The sequence below is a fragment of the Erythrolamprus reginae genome, unplaced genomic scaffold, assembly GCF_031021105.1.
Source record: "Erythrolamprus reginae isolate rEryReg1 unplaced genomic scaffold, rEryReg1.hap1 H_4, whole genome shotgun sequence".
NCBI lineage: Eukaryota > Metazoa > Chordata > Lepidosauria > Squamata > Dipsadidae > Erythrolamprus > Erythrolamprus reginae.
This window is the reverse complement of record NW_027248495.1, coordinates 425,287-439,412: the sequence shown is the minus strand read 5'-3', so window position 1 is coordinate 439,412 and position 14,126 is coordinate 425,287. Positions and strand designations below refer to the sequence as shown.

The following is a 14,126-nucleotide window of genomic DNA, read 5'->3' as shown; positions in this document are numbered from 1 at the left end:
GTTGCCCAACCAAAATCTGGGCATCAGTGCTCCCAGACACCTAGGCCCTCTATCTCCCACAATCCTAATCGCTCCACCAGCCGTGTCTGTCTCCACAACAGCTTCTACGCAGCAGACCAATCAACCAGCTCTCGCTGCAGAGGCTCCTCTTCTTTTTCACCCGATTTTTGACCCATCAATCATCCAAAGATGGATCGAGTCAGCGGTTCAGCGCAGCATCGCCTCCAACTTCAGTTCCCTGACAACGGCTGCACCCGCCAGGTCTTCCCAGGTACCCCCTGTCGCCCTTTCCCCTTATCTTCATCCAATTCCAGGTCCTTCCGGAAGAACTGGTCTGAATCCATGGATGAGGACTCCGATTCTTCAGACAAGGAGGCACCGGAAGAGGGCCATGCTGGCCTTTCAGAAGACGAAGGAACGCTAGTGCAGTCAGATGGGGACACAATTGATGGACTGACTAAATGGTGGCAAAATGAGATATTAGTAGAGGTACAAGAAATGGAAAATATAGTAGAAGATATAAGGAAAATTAAAAATACAAGAATTAGGGAAATGAGAAGGAAAATATTACATAAGTGGTATTTCACTCCTGTTCAATTTGCACATTTTCAGCAGAATGTCAGGGGGAATTGTTGGCATGGTTGTCAAGATAAAGGAGTGTTTATGCATATGTTTTGGGAATGCCCAATAGTGCAGGAATTTTGGCAAAAAGTGAAAGAGGATATCAATAGAATGTTAAATATACACAATTCACAATTCACTATGCACTGTTTTATGTTGTGTGATTTTAAATTGTTAAAAATCAATAAAAATATTAATAATAATAATAATAAAAAGAAGACGAAGGAACAACTCCCGCTTCCTCAATATCAGCGGCTTTGTTCCCAGCTGAGCTCTTCTCTACCATTTTATTCAAGGCTCGCACAGTAGCAGGCCTCCCGGCTCCTCCCGGTCAGGTTCAACCTTCAGCTACACAAGTAGAAACACTGTTTCAGCCCTTCACAGAAGAGCAAGATGTGGTACCGGCTACTCCCCTGTTCGTCAAAACAGTGACTAAAGAGTGCCTGAACCCTTCCCCAGGCCCTGATCCATCTAACTTAGAGAAGAAATTCTTCAATGTGGCATTGGAGCTCTCGACCTTCCTTGAGCCCCCTGAAGTGGAACATTCCGGTCCTAGCATTGCACTCTTCAGAGAACCTTCCAGGTCAGGCAGACGAACTCCTGAAAGTAGAGGACCGGAAGATTAACCAGGTCCTGCAGAAGAATCACCAATCCGCCGCCTGGGCAATTAAAGGAGCCTCCACCTCCTCATTCTTTGCGAGAACCATGCTCATCTATATCAGGCAACTTCAGGAACACGTCCCAGCCTCTGACATCACAGCTCAACAAACTTTGAACAAGCTCTTTGCCACTTTCCAGCTGCTCGCTGACACTACCTTATAAACCTCTAAATTCGCAGCAAAGACCTTGGCTTCCTCGGTGGCAGCCAGAAGAATAACCTGGCTCAAGAAATGGCCGGTAGACATCAAGCACAAGTGGCGCTTCGCCTCGGGGGAGTACAAGGGGAAGAGCCTTTTCAGTGAAGTCCTGGATCCGTTCCTTATCGATTCCAAGGACAAGAAGAAAATCTTGTCCTCAAGCCAAAAGAAAGCCGGCCAACGTCCATCCCCTTATTTTCGTCGGCATTTTTGCCAGTCAGACCAGACCTTTTCCTATTACAAAGTGCCCAACCAATTGACCTACAAACCACGCAACACACAAGACAAGAGCTCCAGAGGCAGAGGGAACAAGTGACCATTTCGGGGGCCACTGGAGGCCGCCAGGGCTGCAGATGTAAGTGGTATCTCCCCTCCTCCAGAACCACTCTCAATCCCAATCAAAGGTCAGCTGGCCAAATTTGCTTCCCACTGGGTCCTCAATACCATTAGGCATGGATTACACCTAGAATTTCTCTCCACCCCCATTCTTTTTTCATTTCCTCTTCAGTGTCTGGGAACCCCTCTAAAAGGGCTCTCATGGAACAGGCCATTCAACACCTGCTGGACATAAGGACCATCCAGACGGTCCCCATGGAGTTCCTAGGACAGGGTTTTTACTCCATCCTTTTCATCGTCCCGAAATCCTCGGGGGTGGGGGTGGAGAGCTATCCTAGACCTTAAACGACTTAACCTTTTTCTAAAATATCATAAATTCAAAATGCATACCCTTCAGACCATTTTAGCGTGCATCAGAAGAGAAGACTTCGTGTCTTCTCTAGACCTAACGGAAGCCTACCTCCATATTCCCATTGCTAGGGAACACCATAGGTTCCTCCGCTTCTCCTATGCTGGAAGACACTATCAATACCGGGCTCTCCCATTCGGCCTCTCCTCAAGCCCCAGGGTCTTCACCAAAGTGCCATCCGTGATAGTAGCCCACCTTAGGTCCTATCCCATATGAGTTCAATTTTATCTAGACGATATTCTCGTCTTAGTCAATTCCCTTTCCCAAGCCCACTCTCATCTGAGAACCACGATTGACGTGTTTTCTGCCCACGGGTTCTCAATCAACTTCCAAAAAGGTCAATTAGTTCCATCCACTTCCATTCTCCATTTAGGCACGGTTATTAACTCCTCAGAAGGTTTAGTCAGCCTCTCTCCAGAAAGGATCTGCAGCATCAGGGGCCTGGTCTCCCAAACCCAGGGGAATCCCCTCCCTTCCCTTTCTGACCTCTCTTCCTTACTAGGGAAGATGGTCTCCAGTTTCTCCATAGTTCCATGGGCTAGACTACATTCCTGAGATCTCCAATGGTTTCTCCTCCCCTTCCAAAAACTGGGCTAGGCCCACCTGGCAAGACGAATTAACCTTCCTCCGCAGATCAGAAGATCTCCAACGTGGTGGAAATCTGGTGCCATTGAAGAGGGAACCCTCTACAGATCCTCCCCGACCATAACAATCACCACTGATGCCAGTCTGTCGGGATGGGCACCCACTGCGGCTCTCAACAAGCCCAGGGCATCTGGACCTCGGACCAAGCATCTTGCCCCATCAATTGGCTCGAGCTACACTCTGTATTCCTAGCCCTCAAGTTTCCACAGCCTCATAGCCGGACAGGACGTTCTAATTCAGACAGACAATAGCACAATCAAGGCACATCAACTGTCAAGGGGGCACCCGCTCCAAGTCCCTCATGTCAGAGGCCATGAAGATCGGCCTTTGGGCAGAGAGGCACTTGGCTTCTCTCCAATCAGAGCACATTTCGGAAATAGACAATGTCAAGACGGATGTCCTAAGCAGGACAACAGTGAATCAGGCCGAGTAGAGGTTAGATCCGTCCATATTCAGACAGATCTAGAACAGGTTTGGCCATCCAATGGTAGACCTGTTTGCCTCCCCTCACAACAGCCAATTAACCCCCTTCTTCTCCCGTTTCCCCTCCCTGGGAGCGGAGAACCACAATGCCCTCCACTGCCCCTGGCCGAGGGGTCTACTCTATGCCTTTCCCCCCTCTACCAATCCTACCCCAGGTCATCCACAGGATCAAGGAGCAAGCGGAGGTCACCCTGATAGCTCCTTTCTCGTCCAGGCAACCCTGGTTTGCAGACTTAAGAATCTTGTCGGCAGCAGAACCATGGCAGTTGCCAGTTTTTCTTCATCTCTAGTCTCAGGGCCCTATACTTCATCCGGATCCACGCTGGTGCTGCTTGACCGCCTGGTGTTTGAGCAGAACGTCTTGAGGAATCAAGATTTCAACAACGACGTCATTGACTACATCCATAAAGCATGCAAAGCATCCACCGAACAGATCTATTCCTCAATATGGCGAACCTTCTGCACCTGGTGCAATTCTCAGGACCTTTCTCCCATTCACATCCCTCTTTCTAGAGTACTCAGATTCCTGAAACAGGGTCTGGACAAGGGATTCTCCCCTAACACCATTCAATGACAAACCGCGGCTCTTTCTTCCATCATAGCCTGCGACAACTGGGCCTCTTTAGCTCAGATTCCCTTAGTGTCCTCAGAGGTTTCACCAACGCTCATCCTCCTGTCATACACCGTTTTCCTACATGGGATCTCCCAAGAGTGCTCCATTCTCTAACAGAACCTCCCTATGAACCTCTTCGAGAGGCCTCACTCCGATACCTCACTCTCAAGATGGCATTCCTCATTGCCCTAACCAGAGCCAAACAAATCTCCGAATTGGCAGCTCTCTCAGTCAGAGAGGACCGCTGTACCTTCCATCAAGATAAGGTGATCCTATGTCTCGACCTGACCTTTATCCCTAAGGTCAATTTGGCCTTCCATAGGGGACAGGACATCATTCTACCAACCTTCTGCACCCGACCATCTCATTCCTTGGAACAGATGGCACACGCTTGACATTATTATTATTATTTTTTAATAAATTTATTAAATATATACAATAAAAACCAAATACAGAAAGACAAAAGAGATATGCATATTGTACATTTTTTACACTCTACTTATGTAGTAATTGGGGAGTGGGAGAAGGGGGTTATAAAGGGAGGGAAGTAGATATAGAAGGAAGGGGTATAGGGAAAAGAAGGGGGGGGTAGAGAAGCAAAACCAGCATTAGAACTGGGTCTTCCATGATTTGCGGCCTGTAGTTTGAGCTCGTAGTTGGTGTGTTTTACCCTAAGGCTTTATCGATATGTTTTGAATGTAGTTTTTAGTGCCAATATATATAATTCATTTAGGGGTTTATTTTCTTTGTAAAGTTCGTGTCGATCGATGTTTACAGTGTGTTGTTTCAGTTTGATGTTATGGTTTGTGATGTAAATTGCTATTTTTTCAAGTTGTTTTTGTTGGATACTTTTCTTGATGAGTAATTTTAAGATAATTCCTTTTTTTTAACCAGAGGTACCATTTATCCCAAGCTTTGTAGAAATCTGTCTCATCCTTGTTTTGCAGTTCCATTGTTAGTTTGGACATTTCTGCGCATTCCATTATTTTAATCAAGAGTGATAGAGGAGTTGGGGTTTTTTCTTGTTTCCAGAATTGTGCATATAAAATCCGTGCGGCTGTGATAATGTGGATTATAATATATCTGTTTTCTTTACTAAAATTTTGTCTTATGATTCCTAGTAAAAATAGTTCGGGTTTCGCATGGATGATCTGAGAAGTAATTTGTTCTAGTATAGTTTTAATTTTTCCCCAATATTTTTGGGTGGTTTCACATGTCCACCAGATGTGGTAATATGTACCTGGTTTTTCTCTGCATTTCCAACATAATGGTGATAGATTTGGATACATTTTTGCAAGTCTATCAGGTGGCAAGTGCCATCTGTAGAACATTTTATAATGGTTTTCCTTATATGAGGTTGCCATCGTTAGTTTATAGTTAGCAGTCCAAATTTTTTCCCATTCGTTTAAATAAATTGTGTACCCAAAGTTTTGTGACCACGCTATCATAGATCCTTTAACTATTTCTTCAACAGTATCGTGTTGAAGGAGGATATTGTATATATTTGATATTTGCTTTTTTTGTGGACCAAAAATTATTTTATCGAGGGGGTTATTTTTTTGGAAGTCTGATTTGTTCTTATCTTCATTATATTTTGATTTTATTTGTAGGTAGTGTAGCCAATCTACTTTAATACCTTTTTCCATGAGTTTTTGCTTAGGGATTAGCTCATTATTTTCGTTTAGTAGTTGGTCGTATGTTATAATTTTATCAGGGGTTAATGCATTCGGGTATATAATGGCGTCTGTTGGTGAAATCCATTTTGGGATGCAGAGGTAGTGGTTTCTTTTAATGAAGTGCCAGGTGTTAATTAAGGTTTTTCGGATGTAGTGTGATCTGAAATATGTTGGTATTTTATCCATGTCTGTCATCAGAAACTTGTGCCACCTGGATTGAAGGTCATAGCCTTCAAGTGTTAATATTCTAGAATTTTTAAGTATTATCCATTCTTTCAGTAGGTTTACAATTGAGGCATGGTAGTATAGTTCCATGTTTGGTAACCCAAATCCACCCCTTGACCTATGGTCTTGTAGGTCCTTAAGTTTTATCCTGGCCTTTTTTTTTGTCCATATGAATTTGCGAATTTTTGTGTGTAAGTTTTTGAAAAAGGTCCTATTTAGTTTAATGGGTGCAATTTGGAAAAGGTATAGAAATCTAGGAAGTATATTGCTTTTAATTACAGCAATTTTCCCCATTTTAGAGAAACATAGAAACATAGAAGACTGACGGCAGAAAAAGACCTCTTGGTCCATCTAGTCTGCCCTTTTACTATTTCCTGTATTTTATCTTAGGATGGATATATGTTTATCCCAGGCATGTTTAAATTCAGTTACTGTGGATTTCCCAACCACGTCTGCTGGAAGTTTGTTCCAAGGATCTACTACTCTTTCAGTAAAATAATATTTTCTCATGTTGCCTTTGATCTTTCCCCCAACTAACTTCAGAGAGTGGGAGTTTCGACCATCTGCAAAAATCTTTGTCCATTTCATTTATTAGTTTATCGCAATTGTCTTTCTTGATAGTGCTGCAATTTGCGGTAATCCATAATCCTAAGTATTTAACTTTTTTGGCGGTTTTTATTTTAGTGGATTCTTCTAATTTCAATATCTGCTGTTTTGTCTTATTTTTTGTTATCATTTTTGTTTTTTCTCTATTAATTTTTAATCCAGAAATCTCTCCAAATTTATTTATTTCATTAATTAGGATAGGTGCAGATTTTAAGGGGTCTTGTACAATGAACACCATGTCATCAGCAAAAGCTTGAAGTTTATAGTGTTCATTTTTAATTTTTAATCCTTGGATTTCCTTATTGTGTCTTATTTTATTTAGTAGAACTTCTAGTGCAAAGATAAAAATCAGGGGGGCTAAGGGACAGCCCTGCCTCACTCCTTTTTTTATACTTATTGTTTCTGTCATATCATTGTTTATCAGTATTTTGGCTGTTTGTATTGAGTATATAGTTTTAATGAGTTCTGTAAATTTATTACCAAATTGCATTGACGCTATTTGTGTTGTAAAGAATTGCCAGTATAAACTATCAAAAGCTTTCTGTAGATCTACGAATAGGAATGCTACTGGTTTATCTATGTTTTTATCGTAGTATTCTAAAGAGTCCAAAATAATCCTTGTGTTTGTTGTTATGTTTCTTGCCGGAAGGAAGCCATTTTGGTCTGTATGTATTCTAACAGTTAATATTCGTTTAAATCTTTCGGCTATGATGGATGCAAAGATTTTATAATCTGAGTTAAGCAGGGATATTGGACGATAATTTTGAATGTGAGCTCTATTTTGTGTATCTTTAGGTATTAAAGTTATGTAGGCCTCGTTCCAGGAGGAAGGAAGTTTTGAACCCTCGAGAATTTCATTAACAAGGGGTAACATTATAGGCTCCAGAATTTCTTGAAATTGTTTATAGAATTCGGCAGGTATACCGTCTGTGCCCGGGGTTTTATTATTTTTTTGTTTTGTAATTGCACTAGTTAGTTCCATTGATGTTATTTTGTCATTTAGCATATCCTGATCTTCCTTATTTATTTTTTCTGTATTTTCTAAGTTCTTGAATAGATTATTTATTAATTGTTCATTTACGTCATCTTTTTTATATAATTCCTCAAAGAAAGATTTAATTATTTGTTTTTTATCGCTGAGTGTTGTTTTTAAAGCATCTGTATGATCATATAATGCCTCTATAATTTTATCTGCTTTTTGGTGAGCGAGTTTTGAGGCTAACCATCGCCCAGGTTTGTTTGCAAATTCAAAGTGCTTTTGTTTGGCAATCCTTAATTTATGTGAGAGTTCTTCTTGAGTTTGCAAGTTTATGTAATGTTTTGTAATATTCAATTCTCCTAAAATTTCGGCGTTGTCTGGTTTCATTTGTAGGGTTTTTTCAAGGTTCTGAAGTTTTATTTTTAGTGTGGATAGGCTGTTTTGTTTCTGTTTTTTCTTTTTATTTTGGTATGCAATATAGGTTCCTCGCACATAGGCTTTCATTGTGTCCCATAGGTTTTGTGTGGAAGTGTTACCATCATTGTTAATTTGGAGAAACTCACCCAATTGTTGTTTTAACATTTTTTGAAAGTTTTCTTCTTTAAATATTGTTTGGTTCATAGTCCATCGTCTTGAATGGTTATTAGTTGAATCTCTCCATTTCAACAATATGGGGTTATGATCTGCCCAGGAGTTTGGAAGTATTTGTATGTCTGTTACTTCATTGATAAATTCTAAATCAGCCCAGGCCATATCAATGCGGGACCATGACTTGTGAGGAAAAGAGAAAAAAGTATATGTCTTTTAGTGCTAATTCAGTTGTAAGTTGTTCAAAAGTTGTCGGTAGTTGTTTTCTCTTTTTCATTTGCTTAGTGCTTTTATGATCCTTTTTCATGTCTAATATTGCATTGAAGTCGCCTGTTATTATTATATTTGTTAAGTTTAATTCCGTGATTTTTTGATGTAGCTTTGCATAAAAAGTGGATTGATTTATTGTGGGAGCATAGATTGCGATTATATGTATTTTTTTTGTTCCTGATGTAATTTGTACTATTAATATCTGTCCGTTGTCGTCTGTGTAAATTAGTTTAGGGTTAAGTTTAGGTTTAATGTATAGTACTACTCCTCTTTTCTTGACTTCAGCAAGGGATGAGAAGATTTCTCCAAGCTTGGGATGGTTTAAGATTAATTGGTCTTGTTTTTTTACATGCGTTTCTTGGAGACAGATTATATCTGCTTTTTGTTGTTCAATTTTGTGGAATGTTTTTTTCCTTTTACTAGGAGAGTTGAGGCCGTGGATATTGATAGAGAATAGTCTTATTTCATTATTCGGTAAGGGTTTTTTGTGATGTAACTTAGTTTGCTGGTTCTCTTCTTTTCTCCTTTCTCGCCTCCGCTTGAGATCTTGTTGTTGGGCCGTCTCTGCCATATTCTTCCGTTAACCCTGCTGTTCTGTTCGAAAAAACTCCCTAATGTTATGTTCCCGGGTCTATTTGACCCGGACTGCAAATTGATCATTTTAGGTACTTATATTTGGTCTTTTTGAAAGCTTTTTTCACCTGGAAACAAATTTGAACATTTCTGCACACAATGGAATGAAAATTGAACTGAAAAAGTTAATCCTTATTGGTTTATTTTGCACATAAATGTGCCTCCCCCCCCGTTTTTGTGAAAGTTTTTTCAATTTATGGATAGTTTTGCTTGCAAAATGCATTCTATTTTACTAAAGTTGGTGGGGGATTGGTAGCTTGAACCTTTCTGAACATAATGATATGAAAATTGAACTGAAAAAAATGATCCTTATTGGTTTATTTTGCTCATAAATGGCCCCCCAGGCTTATACTCAAATAGGCTTATACTCGAGTAGGCTTATACTCGAGTCTAAAATGATATGGTCTTATATTCAAAAATAAACCAATAAGAGTCATTTTTTTCAGTTCATTTATATTTTTCTTATGTTCAGGATTGTTCAATTTAGTATATCAAACCTTTTGGGGGGAAATTCCTTAAGGATTTGTAGCCTTAAAAAATATAAATTGACATGAAATTCAAAAAGGATGGGGGGAGGGGCTTTTTGATCAAAATAAAAATATAAGTCTCAATTTTTCCAGTTCAATTTTCATATCATTATGTTCATAAATGTTCAAACTAGTTTTCCAGTGGAAAAAGTTTTCAAAAAGACCAAATTCAAGTACCTAAAAAAAATCATTTTGATCCGGGTCTATATGACCCGAACAGAGTAAACGTGACTTTTTTTTTGCCAAGAAAAAAAATTTTCCCCCACCCCCACAAATATTTTTTTTATGATCAGCATTGTTAAATTGAGTAAATGAATGCCTAAGATTTTAAAGAATATTTCGGATTTGGAGCATAAAAAAATAAAAAGTGAAAATGGTTGCAAGCAGCCAAGGGGGGGGGGGGGGCCTTATTTCTGATGTTAAAAAAACAGTAAGAATCATTTTTCTCAGTTCCTTTATATTTTTCTTATATTCAGAAATGTTCAAGCTACCAATCCCACACCAACTCCAGTAAAATAGAATGCATTTTGCAAGCAAAACTATCCATAAATTGAAAAAACTTTCACAAAAACGGGGGGGAGGCACCTTTATGTGCTAAATAAACCAATAAGGATTAATTTTTTCAGTTCAATTTTCATTCCATTGTGTGCAGAAATGTTCAAACTTGTTTCCAGATGAGAAAAGCTTTCAAAAAGACCAAATATAAGTATCTAAAATGATCAATTTGCAGTCCGGGTCAAATAGACCCGGGAACATAACATTAGGGAGTTTTTTTGCCCAGCAAAAACTAAGCCCCCCACCCCCCCCCAAAAAAATTCTCATAGAGAGAACCCCTGAAATGATGAAAAGTCATGAAATTTCAAGTTTCAGATATGCAGGGAAAATGTTTTACAGGGGACTCAAACTTGGTTTCGGGTCACATACGACCCGAACAGAACAGCAGGGTTAATTTAAGTCCAGTTTCCTTATCTGCGAGAGTGTCTTCAGAGCTGATTTCATCCAGGCTAGATTTATCTTTTGATTTTTGCTCCCTAATACATTCCTCATCTACCTTTTTGATGACTTGATCGTAAAAGTCTCTTGCATCTTCTGTCGAAGTTATTTTGTATTTTTTGTCAATTAAGGAGATAAGCATGCCCTCAGGTGTCAGCCATCTAAATGGTATCTTGTTTCTGTTGAGTTTATTAGCTAGGGTTTGATAGGGTTTCCGCTTTTCACGCACTCGTCTAGGAACTTGACGAAGGACTATGATCTATTTTCCTTTATATGATGGAGGATTTTCCTTTGACATATTGTAGATTTCATCTCTTATAGTAAGCTTAGTGAATCTAATATGTACTTCCCTGGGTAGGCGATTTCTTTTTGCGTAACTTTTAGATAATCTGTAAATTTCATCCATTTGTTGATACATTTCCTGTGGGGTTTTATTTGTGATGGGTGCAAGAATTTCTGACATAATCTGAGGCAGGTTCTCTTCACTTGATTCGCTAATATTCTGGAACCTCAAGAAGAATGCTGATTTTTCAAGCTCAAGATTTAAAATGGCCTCTTCCAGATTTTTATTGATGTATTCTGTCCTACTTTCTGCGTATTGCAACCTGGTTTCCATTCTATCATTTTGTTCCTCAATTTTTTGAATTTTTTCATCATTCTGTGTGAGGGTTCCATGCATCATCGCTATCTTCTCATCAAGCTGTCCAACACGATCGTCAATTTTCTTGATCTCTTCCTTGATATCTTCCTTCATTGCACCCATATTTTCCATCATTAATTCATAGTTCCGATCCATTGATTTCTGCATATTAATCATTATCTCTTGTAGGGAAGCTAGGGTGATGGGTGCAGCTTGGTCTGATTGTACAGCTGATGTTTTGTCAGTAGAAGAGTTTTCTAAGTTACGCTGGATGGTCGGAGTTGAAGATTGAGGTGCTGCCTTCTTCCAAGCTTTAGTACTTGTATTTGTATTAGTAGATGACATTTTGAATATTTATGGGAAAGTCAGACAGGGTATAGTAAGAGATACAGAAATATGGGTTTAGCTTATACTCAAAATGTTTGATACTATTGATTTATATTAATCTTAATAGAATAACTTATAGTAAACTTATAGTAGGATAGCTTATAATAATATTATAATAGGCTCTATAATCCAATTCTTAAGACTCAAAAATGTCAATATACAGTTCTATATCAATATATAATAAGTATTATTAATGTTCTAGATATGGGTATTCAAGAAGGTTAGAGTAAGTTGGAAGAATTGAGTAAGTAATAGGTAATGAAAAATAACTTTCAATTAATGTATAATAATTAATAGTTATAATAGTTAAATACAGTTGTTTGACAAATTGTAGTGTTTATATTGATAGATAGGTAAATAAGTATATAATAAGTAGATAGGTTAACACATCAGCATATATGTATATAGGTCAATAAATAAATTATTAGTTTAGATATAAATCCGTAAGTAAATCTAGCTCAGTAATCCAATTAATTCATAGATTCAATAGATCTCTAGTAGTGATGATAATATAACAGTATAAAGTATTATCAATGACAGTATAAAGATGTAATGGCAATATATCAATGTAGAATGTTTTCAAAAATCAAACAATCAAGGGGTTATTCTCAACATTGCAACAAATCACATATAGAGTATTCAAAAAAGAAAGATAACTGTAACTGGAAAAAGGAGAGTAACAGTAGACAGGAATATTCAGGAGTGGGAAGGAAATTAATAAGGAGCAGATAATATTGAGGGATGTTTTTCTTTCCTTTTCTTTTTCTCTCTTCTTGGGCTGATGCAATAGCGCTGAGTCACAGTTCACAGTTCAGTCTCTGAGAGTCTCTATGATTAAGGAAGTCTCTGACAATCTCTGACAGTCTATCAGTAAGAGAACAGCGTTGTAGAGTTAATAGGGAATCAAAGTTCAAAGTTTGTAGATTTTTTGTTTGTTTTCTGACAACTGGAACAACAATGCAGAGTCAATATGCAATCAAAAGTGAGGTGAAGTAGTGGGGTTAGACAGAGGGGAGATGAAAGAGAGGGTAAAAAAAAAAAGGAAAAAGATTAAGTACCGTATATACTCGAGTATAAGCCGGGTTTTTCAGCCCCAAAAATGGGCTGAAAAACCCGACCTCGGCTTATACTCGGGTCACCACAAGAGGGCGCCGGGTGACCACAAGAGGGCGCACCGCGGGAGCCCGGCAGACATTGCTGGCTTCGGCGAGTGTGGGAAACGGCAAAGTGTGGTGAACCGAAGCGGCTGTGGCAAGAGTGTGGCAGTTGCCTCCTCTCCCCTGCTCTAGCAAAAATGCCAGCCAACTGCAAGAGCGGAAAAGACGATGGGAAGCTGGTGAGGTCAGGGAGGGGGACTCATGAAGCAGGAATCCCCCCCCACTTCCCATCGTCTTTTCCCCTCTCGCACGCCGTCGGAGCAGTTGGCTGGCAACTTTGCTGGACCCGGAGAAGGGAAGGCAGCTGCCCTACCCTTCCCACAGTCGCGTCACTCGGAGCCCCCTTTTACTTCCTGCTTGGAACTCCTGTCGGCGCCTTGCAGCTACCTTCCCTTCTCTGGGTCCAGCAAAGTTGCCAGCCAACTGCTCCGACGGCGTGCGAGAGAGGAACAGACGATGCGAAGCTGGTGAGGTCGGGGGGGGACTCATGAAGCAGGAATCCCCTCCCCCCTGACTTCCCATCGTCTGTTCCTCTTTCGCACGCCGTCGGAGCAGTTGGCTGGCAACTTTGCTGGACCGGAGAAGGGAAGGTAGCTGCAAGGCGCCGACAGGAGCTCCAAGCAGGAAGTAAAAGGGGGCTCCGAGTGACGCAGCAAAGTTGCCAGCCAACTGCTCCGACGGCGTGCGAGAGGGGAAAAGACGATGCGAAGCTGGTGAGGTGGGGGGGGGGGACTCATGAAGCAGGAATCCCCCCCGTGACTTCCCATCGTCTGTTCCTCTCTCGCACGCCGTCGGAGCAGTTGGCTGGCAACTTTGCTGTGTCACTCGGAGCCCTTACTTTGCTGCAAGATGCCGACAGGAGCTCCAAGAGAGAAGTAAAACGGGGCTCCAAGTGACGCCGCTGTGGGAAGGGTAGGGCAGCTACCTTCTCTTCCCCGGGTCCAGCAAAGTTGCCAGCCAACTGCTCTGACGGCGTGCGAGAGGGGAAAAGACGATGCGAAGCTGGTGAAGTCGGGGGGGGGGGGACTCATGAAGCAGGAATCCCCCCCCCGACCTCACCGGCTTTTCCCCTCTCGCACGCTGTCGGAGCAGTTGGCTGGCAACTTTGCTGGTGCCGGGGAAAGGAGGCAACTCACCCTTCCCACAGCCGCTTCACGGTGTTTCGAAAGACAAGTTCTCTGTCATTTCGTCATTTAAAATAGCCCGTCGAAGCCGTACAGGAAAAAATCCACCTTGCCAAAACCGCACCGCACGTGTTTGTGGTTCACCAGGTGCAGTTTGGCTCCTGTTCTCTCCTTTAGCAATTATTCCAGTTCCCTGTTTGAGCAAAGAGCTTAAGGGATCATTAAGGCATAATAGATGAGTCTGCATATTTTTCTCCAGCTAAATGTGGTTGCTTCATTGTAAACTCTGGGCCGGTGAGAATTACAATCACTTGGCTTCAACTTTTACAATCTTGGAGGCTTAGCCTGGCTTTGGAA

General features: G+C 40.8%; 1 protein-coding gene across 4 annotated transcripts in view; it reads right to left on the bottom strand.

Annotated features, from left to right (window-relative positions):
- Positions 1–14,126, bottom strand: part of LOC139155658 (nuclear transcription factor Y subunit gamma) — a 215,541-nt gene that overhangs the window by 123,014 nt on the left and 78,401 nt on the right. The window lies entirely within an intron of this gene.